The sequence below is a fragment of the Polypterus senegalus genome, chromosome 3 (genome assembly GCF_016835505.1).
Source record: "Polypterus senegalus isolate Bchr_013 chromosome 3, ASM1683550v1, whole genome shotgun sequence".
NCBI lineage: Eukaryota > Metazoa > Chordata > Cladistia > Polypteriformes > Polypteridae > Polypterus > Polypterus senegalus.
The window spans coordinates 83019187-83043228 of NC_053156.1; positions in this window are offsets into that span (position 1 = coordinate 83019187).

Genomic DNA, 24042 nt, shown 5'->3' on the forward strand with positions numbered 1-24042 from the left:
GTTCTGTCACCTACACTGCCACCATGTTTCTCTCTCGAGATGATTAAAAGGCATAGACTCACGCTTCCAGTTTATGTCTGTTTATTTCACAGTAGTTAAAGCCAGAACAAAGTCAGTTGACGTGAGCCGCTCGGAGTACATGCATCGAAGCTTCTCAGCCGTGCTTCTGCTATCTAGTGCGATCTATCTCACGAATATCGTATTCGTCTTAGGCATGACAAACGCCAGCGGCAGCGTGCCTACGAACCTAATTTAGAGTTAAGCTTTACACCAGTACAGTCCTTCACCAGCAATTTTAACTCCGTTACAGCAATTTTAACTCTGCTACAAAGTGATGAAAAGTCTCGTTTATACCCCGCGTCTTCTCATTATACTTGTATCTCGTGAATATCGTATTCATCATAGGCATGTCAAACGACAGCGGCAGCCTATGAACTTCATTTAAACTTAAGGTTTACACCGTACTTTGTTTCCGCAGTAGCTGCACTTATGAATATGCTTGTATGCGTCACTTGCTTCATATTCTTTTGCTGCCTTCTCAATTGTGTAATGCGTTTTTTGAACAGGTTTCATTCATCAAAGTGATCACTACCCAAATCGGTACTCGTGAATCTAAGATGTTTAACAGGCATTCCTGGTATTAAGTTGTGGATTTACCAGCGAATATTTAGCGGCAGCGTGTTTATGAACGTAATTTAAACTTAAGCTTTGCACCTTGCTTTCCTATTGATATGTGTACAAAAGGCTTGTTCAGCGTCAGAGGGTTGCTACATCACACACTGCATGCACGGGTTTACCTTTCCCAGTCCTGCAAAGTCAGTTCACGTGAGCCGCTTGGAGTACATGCATCAAAAGTTCTCAGCTGTGCTTGGGCTATGTCATGCGATCTAGCGATGCCCACAGCTTTATTTAATGTTAGCTAAGACCCCACACTTAAAAGTTTCTCTCGCACTTTTGCTGAGTTTGTACCTGACCATCTCATGTTCGTTTGCATAAGAACAGTCCTTCACCCACGAATATTTTGCAGCAGCGTGTCTATTGGATACCTGCTGATGGCCTTATATGGGCAGGCACAACTCCTCCTCACACGGCGACCGAGCTGCAGGCTATAGCCGTATATATGGATGAAAGTAGGTTCCAGTTATAACCGTTATGCATAGAATTTCGCAATTGAAACCTATCTAACTTTTGTAAGTAAGCTGTAAGGAATGAGCCTGCCAAATTTCAGCCTTCCACCTACACGGGAAGTTGGAGAATTAGTGATGAGTCAGTCAGTCAGTCAGTCAATCAGTGAGGGCTTTGCCTTTTATTAGTATAGATGGGAAAATTTGTTTGGTATACTTCCTGTTTGGTATAAGTCAAAGGATCTGGAACAGATTAAGGATGTATACCGAGGTACCACTGTAGTCTGAAGATATTCAATGAATGTTAAAGGTCAAAACTGGGGTGCGGGATCATAAAGGTTGAGAAATACTGGTGTATGGAAGGAGGTGTGGAATGCATGCATAAAAATTACCCACTTGGAGCAGTGTTGATGAAAACAAACTTTAAAGTACCCTCCAAGAGTCAGAAAACATATGAGACCCTTTGAAATAATAAAAACAGAAGATTTATTACTGCAGCTGGTTAGCTATTACCCTAATATCTTCCTAAGACTCCCTGTTGTACACTCAAATCACCTGAACTTAGTCCCCTTTAAAATTGAGCATGACTGCAAATTTAAAAAAATGTATCCACTAAAAACAGAACCCACTCTCAAGTGTGCAGTCTCCAAACACAGCCACTCATTTTTTTTTTATAACCAGCAAAATAACAATATAACAATGTGGGAGCAAGGAGGTCGGAAAAACCAACCCAAGAATGATCTTCAGGACTGTAGCCCATCCAGTGGATGATATCCTGAGCAGTAAATCCTTGATGACGAGGGTCCAGAACGGACTCAACCTCAAATTCATCAGAATCATCCACTTTCCCAAAAGTGGGTGGGACTTGAATGTACAAGTTTCAGCCTGGAAACATGAATGGTCAAGTGAATGTTAAAATGAGCTGGCAACACCAGACTGTAGGAAATTGGACCAACATTTCAACAGATCACATAAGGTCCAATGTAACGTGGGGCCAGTTTATGACAACGTTCCTTAAGGAGGATGTCTAGCATGGTGCGCCATACCTTCTGACCAATTTTAAAGGCTGGTGCCTCTTTACTCTGGGAATTGACGAAAAAAAAATATTTTGGTTAAGAGGTGAGGTTGAAGCCCATAAAGACATTTAAATGGAGACATGCGCAAAGCTGAATGTGTTAACACATTAAGAGCAAATTCTGCTAATGCAAGGAAATCACTCCATAAGTCCTAAACAGAATTGATTAAACAGTAAAGGAATTTTTCTATGTCCCTATTCACTTTCTGTTTGACCGTTAGCTGCCAGATGATAACCCAAAGTGAGATTGACAGCTCATCCCAACTGTTTACAAAAATTTCTGCAAAAGCTAGAGATGACTTGGGTGACTCGATGAAAAAAAAAACATGAGTTAAATACATGAAGACAAACACTATTTATAAGGAAGATTTCAGTTAATTCTTTTGCTGAAGGCAATTTATTGAGCTGGATAAAGTATGTATATTTGGTATGTACCTTTGACATGAAAAAGTATAGTTGCCCTGATGATGTCACAAAGAAGCAGACCTTGGGGAATTCTGTGGTTGGTTTCTATGACAGCAAATGAATACAATAGCCTAAAAAGGTGGCATCCATCCTGAAAACAAAATGGTGTTGCGACAACACTTCTGTAACATTTATAATTGCTAGTTTTCTTGATGTCAAAAATACTGTGTGCTAAATTTAGTTTATGAATCAATATAAAGCGGCCACTGTGTCCTGCTCTCTTAAACCAGTGAATGCTGTTAACTCTAGCTCTCCAGACTTATGAGCTGCTGCCCTGCCAGCTGAGCCTACCCAGCTATGTAGGTCTACCACCCGCATTAGATCCAAAGAAGAGCACAATTATGTGTTCTGTGAACTCTGTCTGCTTTGATCTGCCTGCATATATTGTATGATGAGCCAAAACAGATGAAAGAATGCAAAGGTGTGTAATTCACTGCTCATCATCAAAAACAAACACTTTGAGCCTTCTTTTCTCTTAACATTTAACTGAGGAATAGATTAATGCAGAAAGAAAATAAATAACCAATCACAGGAAATGCTACAGATAAAAAAATGGACCCAAACAGTAACACAACAAAAGCATTGCAAGGCTTTCACTGAGAAGAGGAACCTGACATTAGCACCAAAAAACGTCAATTTACATCAAATTTGCCCTCTACCTTCACATTCGACCTTTTTGTCCTTTGAGGCCAAGCCATAATTCTTATGCTGCTCATGCCCACATTCACCCTAGCAAGTCTACAGCAGTGATATTTTCATAACAAGAACGGGAACTAGAACTAAAAATAGTGTTTTTCGTTCTATAAGCAGGAGAACTAAAATTAAGGCAAAGAAAGAAACTAAAACTAAATAAAAAATAAAAATGAGTGATATGTGAACAAACTAAAACAAGAACGAAAACTGAGTAAAAACAAAAAAATAAAACAGCAATAGCATTTTCATTCAATCCGGTTCAATCGTGCAGAGGGGTTGTTTGTAGGTCGCCCTGAGTGTTCACTTACGTTGCGCTGTTTACTATGTGGTGACCTTGTTCCTTTAGGCTTACTATAGTCATGTGGCACAACTTCCATAAAGGACTGTTGTTTGTTTGTTGCGCACATTTGGCTCATCGGGTTGAAGCAGTAAACACGAGTGATTGACGATGGTGAGTTTTGCACAGATGTTTGCGGGTAGAAAGCAAGAAAGTAACATGTGGATATACTTTAATTACAGCACAATGATAATAAAAGCAAATGAAGCGTGTGAGAAAAAGAAAAAGAATGCAGATTTTTAGTTAATGGGAAGAATACTACGAATCTGAGGGCTCATTTAGCTTGACATCTTCCAAAACAAAACTAAAGCTGAGAACAGAAAGAGAGAAGTTAAGCATAGGTCTTGGACTTTCAGTGCAGGATTGGCTGGATCAGTACTTAGTGGAAGTCCAGCTCTTCTCTGGCACCAGGACTGCACTTCAGTTCTGACAGCAGAAATAGTCAACATACAGTCTGCTGGAGCCAGTGGCCGAGGACGTTGTCTGCGCACCTGCATTATGGGCATTCGTCGAGCGAACATTTTCACTGTGTGGCTATTTGCACAATGGAAGTTGTTGCAACATGAACAAATCTCTCGAAATGCATGCTTGTTTAAAGCTTAACAGCAACGTGCTGCACAGACTGGTTTCTTGGGTTGAAACGTTTGATCTTGCTGACTGTACGCATTAGGCCACTTGATCTGTTTGATCATTGATAGTCAAGCTTTGTTTAACGGCATTATGACCTGTGAGTGTATTTTGATGACTGAAACATAACTTGCAATGAAATATGTGTAGGCTATTGTTTGTGGTCTTGCAACAGAAAAAAAAAAAACTAAAATTGTACTAATATTATATAAAAAGGCCAGAACTAAATAAAATAAAAACAAAAATTTTAAACATAGAACTAAATAAAAATAAAAATTGTTGACTCCACTGAAAACTAGAACGAAATAAAAATAAGTTTTATAAAATAAAATAAAAACTAAAACTACAATTAATATCAGAACTGAAATGTCACTGGTCTACAGTGGCTTGTTAATGTATACTTCATGTGTTTAAGATGTGGGATGAAAATCTGAGCAACCAGGAAAAAGTCACACAATAATCATGCAATCTGCATTGATTGTTTTCAGGAAAATCTGAAACTATTCTTCTGGAGACGGTGGGCAACAACACTAACTGCTGTCCTATTTCTACAAAATCAAAGACAACGAAAATCACTTTACAAACTAACTCTCAAGCTCTTGTCTTAAAGGGTGATTTTCCAAGATAATACTTTACAAAAATAAACTTGTTCGAGCAAAGGCAATGTGACAGAAGGCTGATTCCTTGGAAGTAAGGCTGTGGGTTCAGAGCTGTGAAGATTCCCCTGAACAGATGTTTTTTGTATCCATGTAGCCTCCCAGATCAACAACCATTAGACACGCTTCTGCAACAACATACTGAATAATTTAGCAGCCAGAAGTGCACAGCTGTAAATATTAGAATCCATGTATCACTGGTGTTTACTCCCTACTTGCAAGTGAATAGAGAGAGTGTTATGGCTTTTTAGAGGCTGTTGGCACAGAGTTCAAATAAATCGAGCAAATCCTGTGTCTATCTCATCTTGTTCTACCATATATGGTCCCTAAACTGAAGAGTAGCCATTACTCTGTGGAAAAAAAAGCAGTTACCAATTTTCCCATGGGTGGTGTTCTTATATTAACAGAATGAATACCTCAGGTCTATAATCAGTTCTTATTAAATCTTAATCCACCTCCTAATTAGTTTATTTGTAATGTGCTTTGAGATCATATTCCTCATTAACAGACAAAAACAGAAGCACTACTGCCACACAGCTCCAAATAATCTGGATTCAAATCATGGTCCCTTCTGTGTTAGGTTTGCATAGTCTTCTCATAAATGCCTGAACTTTTCTTCAAACACTCTTATTTTTCCTCAGTCTCAGGGGATAGATGCTAAACTGGTGCCTTGTGGGTATGTGTGGAAGTGTATGCATGAATGTGTTTTTGTGATGGATTTGAACCCCATTAAAGTGCCTGTTGGGATTGTCTCCAACTTCCTTTGACTGTAGTTTAATTAAGTCAGTTAGGAAAATGTAAATATAGTTGTTTAATTTATATTGATTTTTTCTACATTACCTGCTGTTTTCCAGTTTTTACTTTTTTGTTTCTAACCCCCATTCCATACCCCCACCCCCATACCATATTTTGATATCTTTTGACTTTAAAAGAAAAAGGAGGGCAAAAAAAATCTTACTTCCCAGTGTTTTTATTTCCACTTACCGGTCACATTTTCTTGTTTCACTTATAAGTCAGCCTTCTATCTGGTCACTAAGTTACTACGTTTTTGCAAACAAATCTCCACGGTGGTAAAGCCCAGCTTTTACCAACTAAAGCAAATCTCAAAATTAAAATCCTTTTTTTCACACATTCACTATTTGGAAACAATGATTTATGCTTGTATTACATCTCAGCTAGATTATTGCATTTCCTGATATGTGGGATTGCTCAAATCTGCCTTGTTGGGCCTCCAACTGGTTCAGAATGCAGCAGCTAGATTTCTAACCAGCACAAGAAAAAGAGAGCATATCTCACCTGTACTGGCCTCTCTGCACTGGCTACTGGTGAGCTTTTGGATTGATTTAAAAATGTTATTATTCATTTTTAAGGCCTTGCATGGTTTTGCCACAAATACATCTGTGATCTCCTTCATCCCCTCTCAGGAATGAGGGCTTTGAAGTCATCTGCTCAACTATACCTTACAGTTCCAAGATCACAGCTGTAGTCTAAGGGTGACAAGGCTTTTTCAGTTGTTGCTCCAAGGCTTTGGAACGATCGGCCATTCCACATCAGATCTTCTCATTCTGTTGAGTTTTTTAAGACTTGGTTAAAAACCCACTTTTTTTCTCTTCCGCCTTTCACTTTGTTTAAGGTCGTTGGAGGGGTAGGATGGAAATTAGATAGTCATTAACAAACTGTTCTACATAATTGTTTGCTTTAAGGTAGTCTTATATGTTCTTTTGTACAGCACTTTCTGTTGTTTTTAAATGTAAAAGGATAATATTAGAATGATGGCAGTACCTCATCCGATTTATTTTTTCCTTTATAATTTTCATTGTCATCTGATCTCTAATCTATGTTGGGTTTACTTTATTAGCTTGTGTTTTCATTTTTCATTGTCCCGTTATCCTCTATTATCTTCTGTGTTAGCATTATGAATTAAAACTCTCAGGTGCTGCAGTCATTAGAGACGCCATTGCATGAAAGGTCTACCTGCCTACCATAAATCTTCACTGTGACATTAGCAAACAAAGCCACTTCTGTGTTCTCTTTGTTTGCCGGTTCTTCCAGTTTGGTCCAGTTATTATAGTTTAGCTCTGCGTACTTTGTAGGAGACTCCTTGTTCATTATTTGTGGTTTACCTATTGCTCTTAACCTACCTCTTCAATTTTTTCACCTTTTGGATTCCCTTTTGGTTATGGTAACTGCTCTACTATATTATTTGTTCAGTTTCTGAATTATTTCTTTAGTAAGTTAATAACCAGTTATTTTTGGTTGTTTTACTTTTGCTTAAATAAATAAATAAATAATTTCAGTAGATTAAAGTCTGGTGGTCGTTTTTGAGAGTTTGTTTTTTTGGTTTTGTCCTTCCTCTCTGGCGTAAAAGCATAAGAGATAAATTGTAAGATGGTTTTCTGTCACCTTTCTTGGGTTCAAAGAAACAAATCATAGCCTCTAAACAATTAAGAACTCAAGATCTTTATACTTCCACCATCCCAAGTGCAATCTGCCAGTCAGAGTGTGTTTGTGTGTGTATATTTACAGTATAGATTTTTCCTGCTCTCATTAAATTTATTCATAAAATAAAAAATATGTTTGTTCAATACAGAATTTCAGACTAGAAATCAGTCTCTATAGGCAAGTTGTGCAATTTACAATAATTTGTTAGGTCCTACTGTGACAAAATTAATGGTTATTCCAGGCAACAGTATCGTGCATAGGTATAAAGTCACATACAACTCTATTTTCTCTGGTTCCCTATCTCCGGCCTTACCTGTGTCATTTCCTATCTCTGGTATATATAAACCTACTTAACTATCATTTTCACTGCCTCAGGTTTGGAGTTCATGTCTGCATTAACACATCAGTGTGGAATGCTTTCCTGGTAAAAGTCTGGAAGCACTTTCTCCTTCACGGATTAACTAACACCTGCAATAAACAGGATTTCCCCCAATGACTGCAGACTTATTTAATTTATACTCTTTTATGTACAAAGTACGTATCCCTGAGTATCTGTCTAGTGAATTTCTGGCATTATTGATGATAATTATGTATAATTATTTTCCTTTTAATATAATTATTTTATCATCAGATACAAATATTCTATTTTAGTTGGGTTCTAAATGCACCATAATGTATCCCCTATAATGGTTATTTGTCCACATGAAAAAAGGATGCTAAGGTTTTTTTTACTCTTTTCACTTTAACATAACAAGGAAAGCAAACAGCAGAAAAAACAATAAATGTTTGCACTCTTGTGTTTGTCTATTGAAGAACAATTGTGATTAGTTCAACGGATACAATGGTGATTGAACTGTGCAGTATCTTTCTTTTAATCTGCATTTTTGAAACATCAATGTCTCATCTTAAGATGTTACTTTTGATGACTTTACCAGAGATTTTTGTTCGCAGCCTTCATTTACGTAATCTTAGGAAGTCATAAGAAATTAGCAGTACTCTCCTGTGGAAGCAACACATGCAGTCTGACATGCCCAGATATTCACTCCAACAAAATAAAACAGGTTTGATTTTGTCTTTAGTTAAAGGGTTAGGCTGTGTGTGCTTCATAGCTAACAACCAATGGATGCTTATCCAGAAGAATGGCCTATAATTTAGCAATGAGGAACAATGAACAAGCTTATTTTGAACCTCACAAACAGAAGGTAAACAAGGAAAAAGAGCAGAGATTGTGGCTGAACTCTGCTTACATGTTAGAGTTTTGTAGCGTCAAGCACCATGCTACTGGTTGTCAGAAAAAGGGAAATTCATCATGCAATTGCTCAATCTGAATGCCCAAAGATCTTCAGACTTTTGAACTGAGATGGACCATCAATAGGACAAAGCAAGTTTGGCATATTCTACAACTAGAAGTTGCGTAATGTCACCTCAGCTTCAGATTTGAGATCATCTCATCAGGTTATCTCCTTTCTCCCATCTGTCCAAAACAGATCTTCCCAGGGAATGGTGTTCAATACTAGACTGTTTATGAAAACATACAGTATTTTCTTACCTCATAAAAGGTCAGATTTATCTTCTATTTCCTCATCTTCATGCAATGTAACTGGTACAACGTTGGTCTAGAATTAGTCATGGCATATCTCTCACAAGTTATTCGCTAAGACACAGGCTTCTGCAAGAACTCTTCATAAGGAAAGGACATTTCTGCTCCCTCTCAGGACTGAGAGGATGGCTTCAGCCCAGTAGCCTAATTCTGGATCTTTAAAATGTTTTTTTAATAACTTCCATCCATCCATTTTCCGACCCGTTGAATCCGAACACAGGGTCACAGGGGTTGTTTTGTTTAAATGGATTGTCACTTGGTAATACATTTTGTATTGTAATCTTAAATTTGGGAGAGTTTGGATTCCTGCTTTTTTGACATTTATCGTATTCAAGTGTAGAAAACATGCATTTATTTGGACTGAGTGCAAGATTTCAGTGAAGTATTTGTTGTTTCAGCTGGATTTTAGGCAGTACATTTTTATTTGAGTGGCACAGTGATGCACTGGTTAGACAGGTTAGAATCCTGGGTTTACACTGGCTGCCGGATAAGTTTAGGGCAGATTTAAAAATCCTCCTTTTAACATATAAAGCATTAAATGGCCAAGGTCCGGCTTACTTGTCTGAACTTATCATGATTTACAAACCTGAGCGCACATTAAGATCTCAAGATGCCGGTCTGCTTATGATTCCAAGTATTAATAAAATAACAGAGGGAGGTCGAGCATTTAGTTACAGGGCCCCTAAACTGTGGAATGGTCTGCCTGCTACAATAAGAGATGCCCCTTCAGTCTCAGCTTTTAAATCCCGGGTTGAAGACTCACTACTTCAGTTTAGCATATCCTGCTAGAGCTGCTGATTAACTGTAAATACTGCATCTCTGTTGTTAGTCATTAGCATTAAAACATAAGTAACATGCGCAAAGCATACAATTATACAACTCAAAATTATATATCGAGCACATCTGTCTCGACTAAAACTCTCCAAAATGTTTCCAGGACATGATCCAACCTGCGAACGTTGCAACCAAGTCCCAGCCTCACTGGGTCACATGTTCTGGGCCTGCACCAAATTAACATTATTCTGGACAAAAATTTTAATTACCTCTCAGACAGCCTTGGACTCACAATCCCTCCTAACCCATTAACAGCTGTGTTTGGGGTTCTTCCAGAGGGGCTTAAAGTGGAGAAGGACAAACAAATTGTGATTGCATTCACTACACTCTTGGCACGCAGACTTATTCTGATAAACTGGAAGAACCCAAACTCTCCTCTTTTAAGTCAGTGGGAAACTGATGTGTTATATTATTTAAAATTGGAAAAAATCAAATACTCAGTTAGAGGATCTGTACAGACTTTTTTCAAAACATGGCAGGATCTAATCAGTAATATTTTAAAATAAGTTTATAAAGCACAGAGAATTTATTAATTTAGGTATTTTTTACAAGCCTTAAATTTTACACCGTCTGGCTTGCTCTCTCTGTCAAGGGTGGGGATCGATCTGTTCTTAGCATAATTCTTTTTTTTTGTAAAAACTTGATTGCTATGTATTGATTGTAATAAAATTAATAAATAAAAATTAAAAAAAAACAAAAAAAAACATAAGTAACATATGTCACACACGTGCAAGTTGGAGGCAGTCAAAGAACCAAAAGGTGAGTGAAATATTGCGAGACAAAGGGTCATTATGTAATACTTACCTGAATCTCTTCTCACCTACAGAAAACTTAAAGAAAAATAAGAAGTTCCTTTTATGTGTTCAAAATGACCACAACAACATCACTCCTGGTTCACCCTGATGACGTCACATACGGTTCCATCAATCCATTGCACCTGTCCACTTCTGATGATGTTGGTTCTGCCTTCCTGTCTCCAGTCATCACTTCCTGCCAACCATTTCCTGTCCCATAATCCATCCTGTTAAATAAACGCCATTTTGATTGCAGTTCATTGTTCATTTGCACTGAAAAGTCGTATGAATCAAACTCTTTATTCATTTGTCTGGACGACAATATACGGGGACGATCGCCAAACCTTTTTTTTGTGTTTGGAAATATTTCTTTGTGGAATAATCTTATCACACATAATAGTTATAATTGGATACTAACCCTCACCTATTTTGTTTCTCTTCTCGATACTCAAATGAGGCACTCAGTGCCACAGCCCACCTGCCATTGTGTTTTGCCTGCCTAAGGTAAAGTCATCTCTGATGGAGGATCACAGGAATTGTGGGAAAGAGGGGTCTTTTCATCGGATTAGCGGTATTTCAGCTGTGGAATGGCCAAATGGGGAAGGCAGCTTGATGGATGAGGTCTCCAGGACTCTAAACAAATCCAAATCATATCATGTGATATCATCTACTGTTAAATTATACTCCGTACTTCTAAAATTTTTATTTTTATACTGTATTGAGGATTTGATCTGTTCTGTGTATTGTATTGTATTGACCCCCTTCTTTTTAACACTCACTGCATGTTGAACATACCTGGAAAGGGGTCTTTTTTTGAACTGCCTTTCCCAAGGTTTCTTTCATTTTTTCTCTACAAGGGTTGGGACTTTTTTCTTGTCTTCTTAGAGAGTCGAGGCTTGGGGCTGTCAAGAGGCAGGGCCTGTTAAAGCTCATTGCAGAACTTCTTGTGTGATTTTTGGGATATACAAAAACTAAATTGTATTGTATTGTTTATGCTCAGGTCTTGCACTGTGTGTGTGGAGTCTACACATTCTCCACATCTCCATGTATTCCAGTTTCATCCCACATCCCAAAGACATGCAGGTTAGGTTGACTGACCAAAACAAAGACAAAAGTACAAGTAAATTTAGAGCAACTCTAAATACATCCACATAAACATTAGGGTGCCAAGTAGAGCATGGCCCTGGTACAAGGTTGAGAGTGTGTGGTCATAGAAATCATGTACAACCACCCCAATTCAAACAATCACATGAAGAGCACGCAAAACCGAAAAAAACCAGCATCTAACTTTTTTTGTAGGGAATAAGAAATGTTCAAACTGATTTATTTCCTAAGCAAAATGTTCAGACATGTAGTGGCATTCCATACTTTTATTTTCCCAGCAGCATTGTGTCCGCCAGTGCTAAGGTAAACAGCCCCCCACAAACCTTGAACTGGATAAGCAAATTACAAAATGGATGGATGAACTTTCAAAGCAACAATAAGTTCAAGAATATCTAAAAATGTGGAAATAACCAGGTGCATACATTTATTTTGCAGTTGCTGTTTTTAATATTCTTATGCTGCTTTATGTAGGTAAAATATTTAAACAAATCTAATGATTTATAAGCTTAAGGTCCAAGTATGCTTTCTTTTAAAGCCAGGATAGAGCAAAAAATGATCCCTGCAAAGCCCTTAACCATCCTTCACATGTAAAGTATTATTAAGGAGTGCTCAACAAGAAAAGTGCAGGAAGAAACAAAGATTGATTGAAACAGTTCAAAATGATGGACACTGGAGATTACCAGAAGACAGGGTTTCCTCCAGTCCCCAGAAAGCTGTGAAACAGCAAGGATGTGAAGCCTAATTTTTCATAGTCATAAAGTCTAGAAAACTGTCAGTAAAAAAAATGACTGCCTAAAAGCTGTAATTTATGAGTTTCTACAAGGCATAGGAGTATTTCTTACATTATTATGCTTTTCTGTGTGTCAAGGACTAAGAAAAAAGGTGGCTTCTTTCTTTCATGAGACTAGAAGAACACTTTTGAGCTGCTGTTGGCCAGGTCTGTCTTGTTTCATAATGAATCATAAGAAAAATAGATAAAGCTCTTCAATGCTATGCTGGGGACTTTTTAACTCTTTGAATAATGCATAAAAAATACATCTTTAACCAGATAGTGCAAAGATGTTTTTATACTATATAATATATATATATATATGTATATTTTTTCTGCATATATTAAACTTCTTTTTTTTAGTGTCTGAGGCAGGATGACTTATTTAATAAAAGGCTTTCTGCTTCTGTGTGTTTGACAGTTTGCAGTCTGCAGAACTCAAAACAAAGATGGGCTGAAAAATAATCTTACTGGGAAAAGTGGGATGTGACGACTTTGTTATTTGCTCTTCATTTTCCTGTATATTATCCAACTTTTCTCCATCTTAACACTATTTTATTTTTAAACTGAATGTTGTATTCAAATAATTATCTTCTTATTTTCAATGTATACATTTGTTATGTCTGTAATTAGAAGCAGCCCCAGCTCTACACTGCTTTGATGATCAGGGGGTGCAGTGAAAGCACCAGTGCCCACTTCCAAAACTTGATAAAATGTCACAGGATATATAACAAAGTATTTTTTATTCTTATTATATTGTTGGAGTGCCCAGCAAATAAACTAAACAGAAAAGTAGAAAGACACAGAAAGCCCTCAATGACTGTATCCTGCTATCCTATCTTTAAAAATCTAATTTTGGAAAGGGGTGGAAAAATTAGAGCTTCTACTTCTTCCTCCTCTTTATGTCTTCCCACGTCTCTTTGGGGTCATAGTGCCTGATCAACCCTGTCCATATAGTTTGGTCCTGCACCTCCTTCCCTGTCAGACATTCTTCCTACAAATTTTCTTTTACTTGATCCATTCATCTCCTCTTCAAGTCCCCTGCTTTCTCTTCCCCTGTACTTTCCCATCACTCTTAAAATGACACATTCATCGTCTGTCTTCATTATATGTCCGACGGCTATATAATTAAATCATTCACTGATGAGATTTTTGAACAGGGAGCATGGCAAACACAAAAATGGAAGTGGGGAAATTTTTGGCATATCATGGATCAGTTTTAGAAGTCAGCAAAGAGACACAGATTTCTTTTTTTTTTTTTTTTTTTTATTTATTAATTTTATTACAATCAATACATAGCAATCAAGTTTTACAAAAAAAAAGAATTATGCTAAGAACAGATCGATCCCCACCCTTGAGAGAGAGAGCAAGCCAAAAGGTGTAAAATTTAAGGCTTGTAAAAATACCTAAATCAACAAATTCTCTGTGCTTTATAAACTCATTTCAAAATATTACTGATTAGATCCTGCCATGTTTTGAAAAAGTCTGCACAGATCCTCTAACTGAGTATTTGATTTTTCCAATTTTAAATAATATAACACATCAGTTTCCCACTGACTTAAAAGAGGAGAGTTTGGGTTCTTCCAGTTTATCAGAATAAGTCTGCGTGCCAACAGTGTAGTGAATGCAATCACAATTTGTTTGTCTTTCTCCACTTTAAGACCCTCTGGAAGAACCCCAAACACAGCTGTTAATGGGTTAGGAGGGATTGTGAGTCCAAGACTGTCTGAGAGGTAATTAAAAATTTTTGTCCAGAATAATGTTAATTTGGTGCAGGCCCAGAACATGTGACCCAGTGAGGCTGGGGCTTGGTTGCAACGCTCGCAGGTTGGATCATGCCCTGGAAACATTTTGAGAGTTTTAGTCGAGACAGATGTGCTCGATATATAATTTTGAGTTGTATAATTGTATGCTTTGCGCATATGGAGCTTGAGTGAATTCTCTGCATTGCTACTTTCCACTCCTTTTCTGATATATTAATTGAGAGGTCATTTTCCCAGTGTCCTCTTGGATCTTTGAAAGGAAGGGATTGTAAAAGGATTTTATATATTGTAGAGATGGAGTCTAACTCCTTGAAATTGAGCAATATTTTTCCAGCGTGGATGAGGGTGCAAGATGAGGAAAATCTGGAAGGTTCTGTTTAACAAAGTTCCTGATTTGAAGATAGTGAAAGAAATTTGTAGCTGGAATGTTAAATTTGGAATGTAATTGTTCATAGGATGCAAAGACGTTGTCTATATAAAGATCTCTAAGCAAGTTAATTCCAAATTTTTCCAGATATTAAAAACTGCATATGTTTGTGAGGGTTGAAAGAGGTGGTTCTTTTGCAGGGTGCCACAGAAAGAAGCTTCTCCGTCTTAAAATGCTTTCTACATTGGTTCCAGATTCTAAGTGAGTGGAGCACAATTGGGTTATTAGTGTATTGCCGATAACGTGTGTTTATTGGAGCACAGCAAGGAATACAAAGAAGTACTGCAGGATTTTACTTCTATTGCGGTCCATGCCTGTGTATGTTCTTCTATTTGTGTCCAGGTTCTTATCGACTGTATATTTGCCCAGTAATAAAACTGGAAGTTAGGTAGAGCCATGCCACCTTCTGCCTTTTGTCTTTGTAGGGTCGCTCTTTTGATGCGTGGATGTTTAGAATTCCAAATAAATGAGGTTATTGTTGAATCTAATTGCTTAAAGAACGATTTATTAATGTATATTGGTATGTTTTGAAATAAAAAGGAGCTTAGGAAGAATATTCATCTTAACAGTGTTAATTCTTCCAGCTAGTGTGAGATGAAGGGTTGACCATCTATGCAAGTCTTGTTTAATTTTTTCCATGCAGACGACGAAATTTTGTTGATAAAGAGCTTTATGTTTACTTGTGATGTTTACCCCGAGGTATTTAAACTGTTCTGCAATGATAAAAGGAAGGGTGTCTAATCTAATATTATATGCTTGCGAATTCACCGGAAAGAGTACACTTTTATTCAGATTAATTCTGAGACCAGAGAGCTTTTGAAATTCTGTGAGTGCTGCTAAGACTGCAGGCACAGAATTTTCTGGGTCCGATATATACAGTACCATGTCATCTGCATATAATGAGATTTTCTGTTCCAGTCCTTCTCTGCTAATCCCCTTTATCTGATCAGTATTTCGACAATGTATTGCCAGTGGTTCAATGGCAATTGCAAACAGCAGTGGTGACAAAGGGCATCCTTGTCTTGTGCCACGTTCTAGTTTAAAGTAGTCTGAGCAAATGTTATTGATGCAAACTGAAGCTTCTGGGTTAGTATACAGTAATTTAATCCATGCACAAATGTTCGGGCCAAACCCAAACTTCTCCAAAATAGTAAAAGGTATTTCCATTCAATCATGTCGAATGCTTTTTCTGCATCCAATGATAATAATATTTCTGGGGTGTTTGATTTAGTTGGTGAGTATATTACATTAAACAGGCGTCGAAGATTTGAAGATAAGTGTCGGCCCCTAATAAATCCAGTTTGGTCTTGTGATATTACGAGGGAGCACTTTCTCCATCCTTCTAGCTATGATTTTAGAGAGTATTTTAACGTCGTTATTCAGAAGTGAAATTGGTCTGTATGATGCACATTGTAATAAGTCCTTATTTTGTTTTGGAAAGACAGTGATTAGTGCTTGGCGAAAGGTTTGTGGAAGAGATTGGTTATCTCTGGCTTCTGTAAATGTTGCTAATAGGAGGGAGCTAGCTGAGCGGAGAATTTCTTGTAAAACTCTGCAGGGTAGCCGTCAGGGCCTGCTGCTTTTCCACCTTGGAGTGACTTTATAGCATCCAGTAATTCTGATAATGACAGAGGTTTATCGAGTTCCTCCACACTAAAAGCGTCAATTTGTGGTATCTGTAATTTATCCAGAAATGCATTAGATTGTATATTGTCTTCTTTAAACTCAGTAGTATATAGGGATTTATAGTAGTCTCTAAAAGTGTACATTATATTTTTGTGTTCGATGATTTTATCTCCATTCGTGTTAGTAATTACCGAGATTGCTATGCGTACATCTTGCTTGTGAATTTGTTGCGCTAAAAGCTTATTAGCTTTCTCCATGTTCATAATAATGATGTCTGGATTTGTAAATTAGTTGTTCGGTTTCTTTAGTTGTCAAGAGGTTTAATTCTGAATGTAGAGCCTGCCTCCTCTTATGTAGAGTCTCGCTTGGTAGTCTGGCATGTTCTTCATCTATTTTAGTAATTTCGCTTTTTATCTCTGCTACTTTCTTCGCTTCGGATTTATTTCTGTGGGAAAGATATGAGATAATCTGTCCTCTTAAGAAGGCCTTAAGAGTTTCCCAGAGTATTCCTGCAGAGATCTCAGGGGATGTATTTGTCTCTAGAAAGAATTCGATTTGTTTGGATATAAATTCAGTACAATTCTCGTCAGCTAATAGAAGCGGATTGAGGCGCCATCTACGGGGTGAGTGTATGGGGCTTAGTAATTTCAGCTCCAAGATCATCGGAGCATGGTCTGAAATAACAATAGCATCGTATTTACAAGATTTAATCTTAGGCAAGAAGTTATTATCTATAAAGAAGTAATCAATCCTTGAGTAGCAATGATGTACTGGTGAGTAGAAAGAATATGTTCTTGAATTTGGGTTTAAAAACCTCCAGGGATCTGATAAGTTGTGATCAGTTATAAACTTTGTAATTATCTTTGCGGTGTTAGTTGCCGTTCCCCTGTGGAGGAAGTCTTATCTAAAAGTGGATTTAGAACACAATTAAAGTCCCCAGCCATTATAAGTTTATGAGTGTTCAGATTGGGAATGGATGCAAATAAATTTTGTATAAATTCCTTATCATCAACATTAGGTGCATAAACATTTATCACAGATTTCTGGGAGACTTGTGGATGTCAGCTGTATATCATTCATATGAAGTACTTGCCTCATACTATGAGGAACACAACATTATTCGTTGTAATGGCCTACCTAACCCATCCCAAACACTGACCTCAATTAGACAACAGAATACATCAGTCTATTTGCTGAATTGTAAAATGATCAAATTTATGGGCAAAATCATCTCATTAATCTCAAAGATGATATTCATTTTTTTTAAAGAAACCCATATGAGGAACCATTTCAAAATGAAGAAGATAAAGTGGGCCAGGGTATCCATTCTGACTTAAACTGTAAAACTTGTGGGTAAGAAGTCAGTTCCTGTTGTAGTATCTAAAGTTATTTTTGATCCCATAGGCCACTCTATACTTACAATACTTGGAAGATAATGTAAAACCCAACTCAAATAACACTGGGTATATATCATGTTTTTTTCATGGTGATCTGAAGCATATTCCAGCAGCATCAGTTGCAAAGCAGGAACCATCCAGTCTTGAAGAGAATGTCAGTTCATTGCTGGATCAACTCCCACACACTATCACTCACAGAAACACTGATTAACCTAATCAACAAATCTTTGGTGATGTGGAAGAGGAGGTCGAGAAAAACACATGTGGGCACAGAAAATCACTGGACATGAGATATGTACAAATGAAACTAAGCTAACTACCTCACTACCATAAGAAATATGCCTAACTGAAACTTTTATCATCTTCTCCACACTGAAAGAAGGACTTTTTTAATTTCATCACAGTTGCTTTGGCAGTAACTGTTTCCTTTTGATAAAAATATGCAGACATGGGTAAAGGAATAAAAGAATAACTAAATAGAAATATCTCAAAAGATGAAAACAACAAGGTTGCAGAAAGAGGCTGGCAAAGTAGAGAGCACTCATACCCCATCATCTTGATTTTAAATCACATAAGGGGACATTGTTTGTGTTAAATCTGCATCTTCTCGTACCGTCTGTATGGTTCTTTGTCTTGGTACTGTAGAATCCTCTCACTTCCTTAAAAGACATTTGTTTTGGTTTAATTGGCAATTCAAAAATTGGTCCAGATACCCAAATGATGGACTGGCACCTTTTCCAGGGTTATATTTTGTTCAAAATGTTAATGGAATAGGCTTCAGTGAGCCAGCAACACTGAAGTAGATCCATTACTGCATGTTCACATGTAAGTTTAGCTATATGTGGGATGCCACAGAGCTGGGACATTCAATTCCTTTACTATGTTAAAAGATTGTTTGTTATTTTGTAATCTTAATTGTTCACTTCTGTGATCTAACTTTTTGTAATACAAAATCAAGAATATTACAAATTTTATTACGAAACAATATGGATTACGAAACAAAGTAAAGTGTTTCTCGAAAATGATTAATCTCTTGTTTTCTTCTCATTTACTTTAAGAAAACAGCCACAGAACTACATAACAGCATTCTTAAAGAGTGTCTCCATGTGCCTCAGGAATTCCAGACACTGGTAGATTCTAAACTATTCGTATTGACATTTGGTAAGAACCATCCAATTAGTTTTACTGTATTTTTAGAAACATTTAGTCTCCACTTTTATAAATAAAAACTGAGACACAATCCATGTTTATTATTTCTTTTTTGCTTTGACTATCTAAATAAATATAGTTTTAGTATTAAGTTGTATAAGGTGTTGAACTGAATCTTTACAACTATGAAAATGAACGTGGATCACTCGTAACAGAAATGTGGAATTTACTAAGAACGATTCAGGGAAGAAAACAAGTTTCCAGAAATCGTAAACACGACTCAAAGACTTGTTTCGGAGAGGTTTAATTTCAGAAATGGAATACAATAGGTTTAAGCACAAGTACTTTATAGATATGTCTAAGTTTTGACATAAATTATATTAACATTGATCCGCTAGCATTACAGGCAGAGTACTTTATTCAAAATGTCAGAGAATGTTACTTGGTGTTACAGTAACTAATAGGCTGGCCCACAGATCATTTTTCCAGATTCTGTGTACTGATTGTAGCAGGCGCCACATTACGTGTATTGTATTCTATGGATTTTTGTTTTGGCAGTATAAACAGCCAATGCTTTCAGGAAAAAAAAATCATCATTGTATAATAAAGCTTGGCTTGTTGTACATATTGGAGAAGAAGGCAACGCTCCAAAATTTGTTAGGATACAGATCCCAGTGGTTGTGAAAGTTTTTCGAAACAGGATGAATTAGCCTGAAATATTCTATTATTAAATTTTTTCTGTCATCTTATTTATTTGGATATTCATCGGTAATTGGAATAAATCACAATACAGAACAGATGAAATTAGTATTTCAGGGAATTTCAAATTTCAGCTTGATGAGAAGTTGGATAGATAGGGATTCACAGTCTGGACTGGATTAAATGGCCCTTTCTAGTAACTGCGTTTCTTATGTTATTTTGTTATTTAAGGTGAGAAACAAAATTTTATTTTGAAATTTCTGAAGCAAATTGCAGAATATTTTAAAAGTGAACCCCATGTTTTTCTTCACCTGCACTAGCATACTCAGCAAGAAAACAAATCTTTTTCTAATAAATTTAGAGAGCTCTATGTGCAAAATCTCTTGAGCAACTTTTTGAACTATGACACGTGTATATCAGTTATGTAAGTGTACCCATTAGAGTACAAATGATAGTACAACATAACAGTCTCAAACCTATTTAATCTATGTTAAGATTTGGTAAACACTGGACATCTCACTAAAAAATGTTTTAATCTCAGATACATTTTTTTCCTGTTCATTTTTTGTGAATATTCATAGAGCTTTATTTTTAAGAATTTGGCCATATGTGTGATTTGGATTAATTTCTTAGTTTGAGAAAGATGTTAATGTTGTTATTTATTTTAATTGTGTCACACTCCCATTTGAGAGTCTCAGCATTTTTTAGTGTGCTGCTTGGACTCACTGCACTGTTGCTAATAAATGTCTCCCATGTGGCACAATGTGTCAAGTCACAAAAACGCAGTGCAATGCTTCAGCCTGTTGTCCGAGAATATGGATTTAATCTTTAACCACTGTTGGTTTGACCTTATGTTGATACATTAGCAACTCATAGTTTCCCACATTAAAGTTCATTATTTAGTTTTTGCGTTTTGGTTCTGGTGATGTATAGAATTTTGGTAATGCCTTCTAGCAATTCTTATTTTCACTTTGTTTACAGCTTTCTGAATTTATTGTATAACAAGAATACTTTGGTATTTTACAAAATTATTTTTATTGCAGTTTCTCAACACCACATACATCTCTCTGTCCATTTTATGATATCTTTGTGGTTGCTCACAATCCACTGTGCCATCAACCAGCATGAACAGCACAAGTGGAATTAAAATGAAGGTGGAGAAATTCTGTGCTACAGTCCAGTTAAATCAACTTAGAATTTGTGACTGGCATAACAGTCTACACCAGAGTCTATCCTGGCAAGTTTTGATCAAAAGCTGAGACTTTAAAATAATTTGAATCAGGATTCAGTTACTTAGGCCATTAGGGTGTAAGTGAAAGATTCCTTCAGTGTGAAGTCTACATGCAAATATGTCACTGAGAAGGACAGGGACAGCAATGCATGCTCAGCTTTTACAATTGATCCTGTATGCTTTCTAATCCCACAGTGAGGAATTATCCAGTGTCTAGAGTGTCTGGGAGATACATAGTTTATACACCTTCCATTCCCAATCATAGAGTAAAGAGATCTGGAGGCACTGGTAAATCATCAGGGCCCTTTACATTTATTCAACAGTTTTAGATTTCTTGGCCAAACACCTGGTCATGAAGCTTTAATTAAGTGTGCCTTTCATTTGATGTTCACCCTTAATGAGAGGACATAGCAGATACACACAACTAGTCCAAAATGAGCAAATGGGGTACATGTTGTAGGCCCTATACAATTCCTGGGTTGACACCTCCCTACATACACAAACTTCTGAGGCCAGGGAACCTGAAAAGTCAGGAAGAAAATGAAAGTTAAATCTATTTTCTCTTATTTATTTAACTACAGTGCAAAGATTATATTAATGCATAAAAATACAATAAGCTAATGTCTTTCCTACCATATGCACATTATACAATATATACTTATACAGTATATACTTAACTGAACCAATACAAATTTATATAGAAAAGCACTAAATGCCCATCAAGGAAGAGAAAAAACAAAAACCTTCTCACTAGAAAGGCAAAAACAAAAAACAATGCTGTTAAAAATTCAAACGAAGGTGTACTGTGTTAGTTATGGATGTAGTGAGAAGTCAAGCAAAATGACACCTTTTATTAGCTAACTAAAAAGATTGCAATATGCAGGCTGTTGAGGCAACTCAGGCCCCTTCTTCAGGCAAGATGTAATACAGAAACCGGAGTTCCCTGTGTTTATATAAACACTAAGACAGAAACAACATTGGAAAATCTTTAAATGAGACAACTTAGATGTCAAAAATTAATAGACCTCTTCAGGTTAAGATTAATTTAGCAAGAGAGAACAATGTATAGTCAAAATCTTTGGAGAAAATAACTGTCCAACAAAGTCTTTTGAAGTTTCTGATGAGTTTTTCCATACAATGTGGATCTGTAGACAGGTTGTCTGTGTCACTCTGAAAGATACAAGCAATCCTCAAATCTGGCCATAAAACTCTTGTCTCTATTTAAACCATGTTGTAATGTGTTAAATTTTAGCATAACTTTAACTTCCCATTCTTTTCTCTCTTGCTGTGTTCTGAAGTTGCCCATAAGTCAAAGTGAACTTTATTGTCATCTCAACCATATACTAGTATACAGATAGTCGAAATTGCGAAGCTCAGGGTCCACAGTATAACAACATGATGTGCAAATAATAAATTAAAAATACAATTAAAATTTAAAAATTTTTAAATTAAAAATTAAAACACAAACAAGACAAGACATTGTGCAAAGATAAGACAAAGAAGTAGCAGCAATATTGATATGTAAGATATGTAATATAATAAATAAATAATAAATAATAGATAATACAGAAATTATCAGTGTATGATAATAGTTGTTTAAGACGTGTGTAAACAATGACAGGTCAGAATGTTTCACAGCAGAAGGATATCAAGAGTGTCAAAATACTTAAAGGTCAGTATGAGGTTTTCAGTTCTTTTCTACATGCACTCTCATCTTAGCAAGACAGTGGTTTTCATGTATAAAAGTTCTGTTTTTAAAGGTGGTTGAGGCTGTGTGGAAGCTCCCAGGGGCAGCCTGGTGTTAAGGAGTCTAACAGCTTGGGGGTAAAAACTCTCCTGTAGCCTGGCAGATTTGGCTTTGATGCTGCAATATCTTCTCTTGGATGACAGAAGTGTGAAAGGTCCATGTGAGGGGTGTAAGGAGTCCTGCACAATGCTGCAGGCCTTGCGGACACTGCGTTTGTAAAATATGTCCTGTAGTGAAGGGAGAGGCACCCCAATAATGTTCTCTGCTGTCTTCATTATCCTTTGCAGGTGCGTGCAGTCGGATATGTTGCAGTTGCCATACCAGACAGTGATGCAGCAGGTCAGGACACTCTCCATGGTGCCTCTGTAGAACATGGTGAGGATGGAAGGGGGAAGACGTGCTTGCTTCAGCCACCTCAGGAAGACATTAAAGTCCCTGTCAAAGTGTCCATGGCTGTTGAAGTGGGCCGCTACAGGAGCATCTCTGTTGCCATGTTTAATGTGGAACCTGTGTATGTTCATTCACAAACAAAAAGAATAAAAAAAGGCAAAAATGGTTTGCCTAAAAAGACAACCCAAGGGTAACAAATCCAACTCCTATTCTAGTAAATCAGAACTAATTATGTAGCAAAACTTTCACAATAAACTAGGAAATTGCCTGTGAAATACTTGTTGTTAACTCCACAACTCTTTGTAACACTCTGCCAGACTTGTAAAGACTAAGGTTGGTCTTTAGAAGTGATGTTATGATTCTCCCCTTTGGGTTCCACCCACAGAAAACAAAAGTACATAGATACACATAAATAAACACTGTAAACAGTAATCAATAAATATAACAATATTAACAAAAATTACATAATAAAAAACACACGAAAAATGATATTTCAAAAACACAAATGACAAAAATGGGAATAAACTTAAACCAGGGAACAAATCTTGGCTGAAACATGACAATACTTCCTCCATCAGCCTATTTGGATTCCTACCTTTATTCTATTTAAAATATTCTTTGTTATGTTATAATGTTGGCTGTATATGCAATTTGTTGGAATTCAAAACATTTTATTACACAAGACAAACACTTTGGAAAGCATGTGTGGAGAATGATGCCTGACAACATAAGTATTGGGGTCTGTAGTTACACTGTTGAATCAAGAAACATGTCGGTCTATTGTGTTTTAGGCAGACTAAAGGATATTCCATTTGACAGAAGAAACTGAGGATTCATACAAAGGTGTCTGTTACTGTCTTTGAGAGAAGAGGGCAAACTTGATCTAACTAGGACAGAAAAAGAAGGGGAAGGCCCAGATGGGCAACTGCTTAAGAGGATAAGGTCATCAGAGTCTGTAGTTTGAGAAAAACAAAAGCATTACAGGTCCTTGGTTGTTTTCTTCACAAAACACACACACAATACCAGTGTCTTCGGCAAAGGAGAAAAGAGGACTCCAGGATTCTGAGCATAATACACTTTTTTAGTCAGGCTC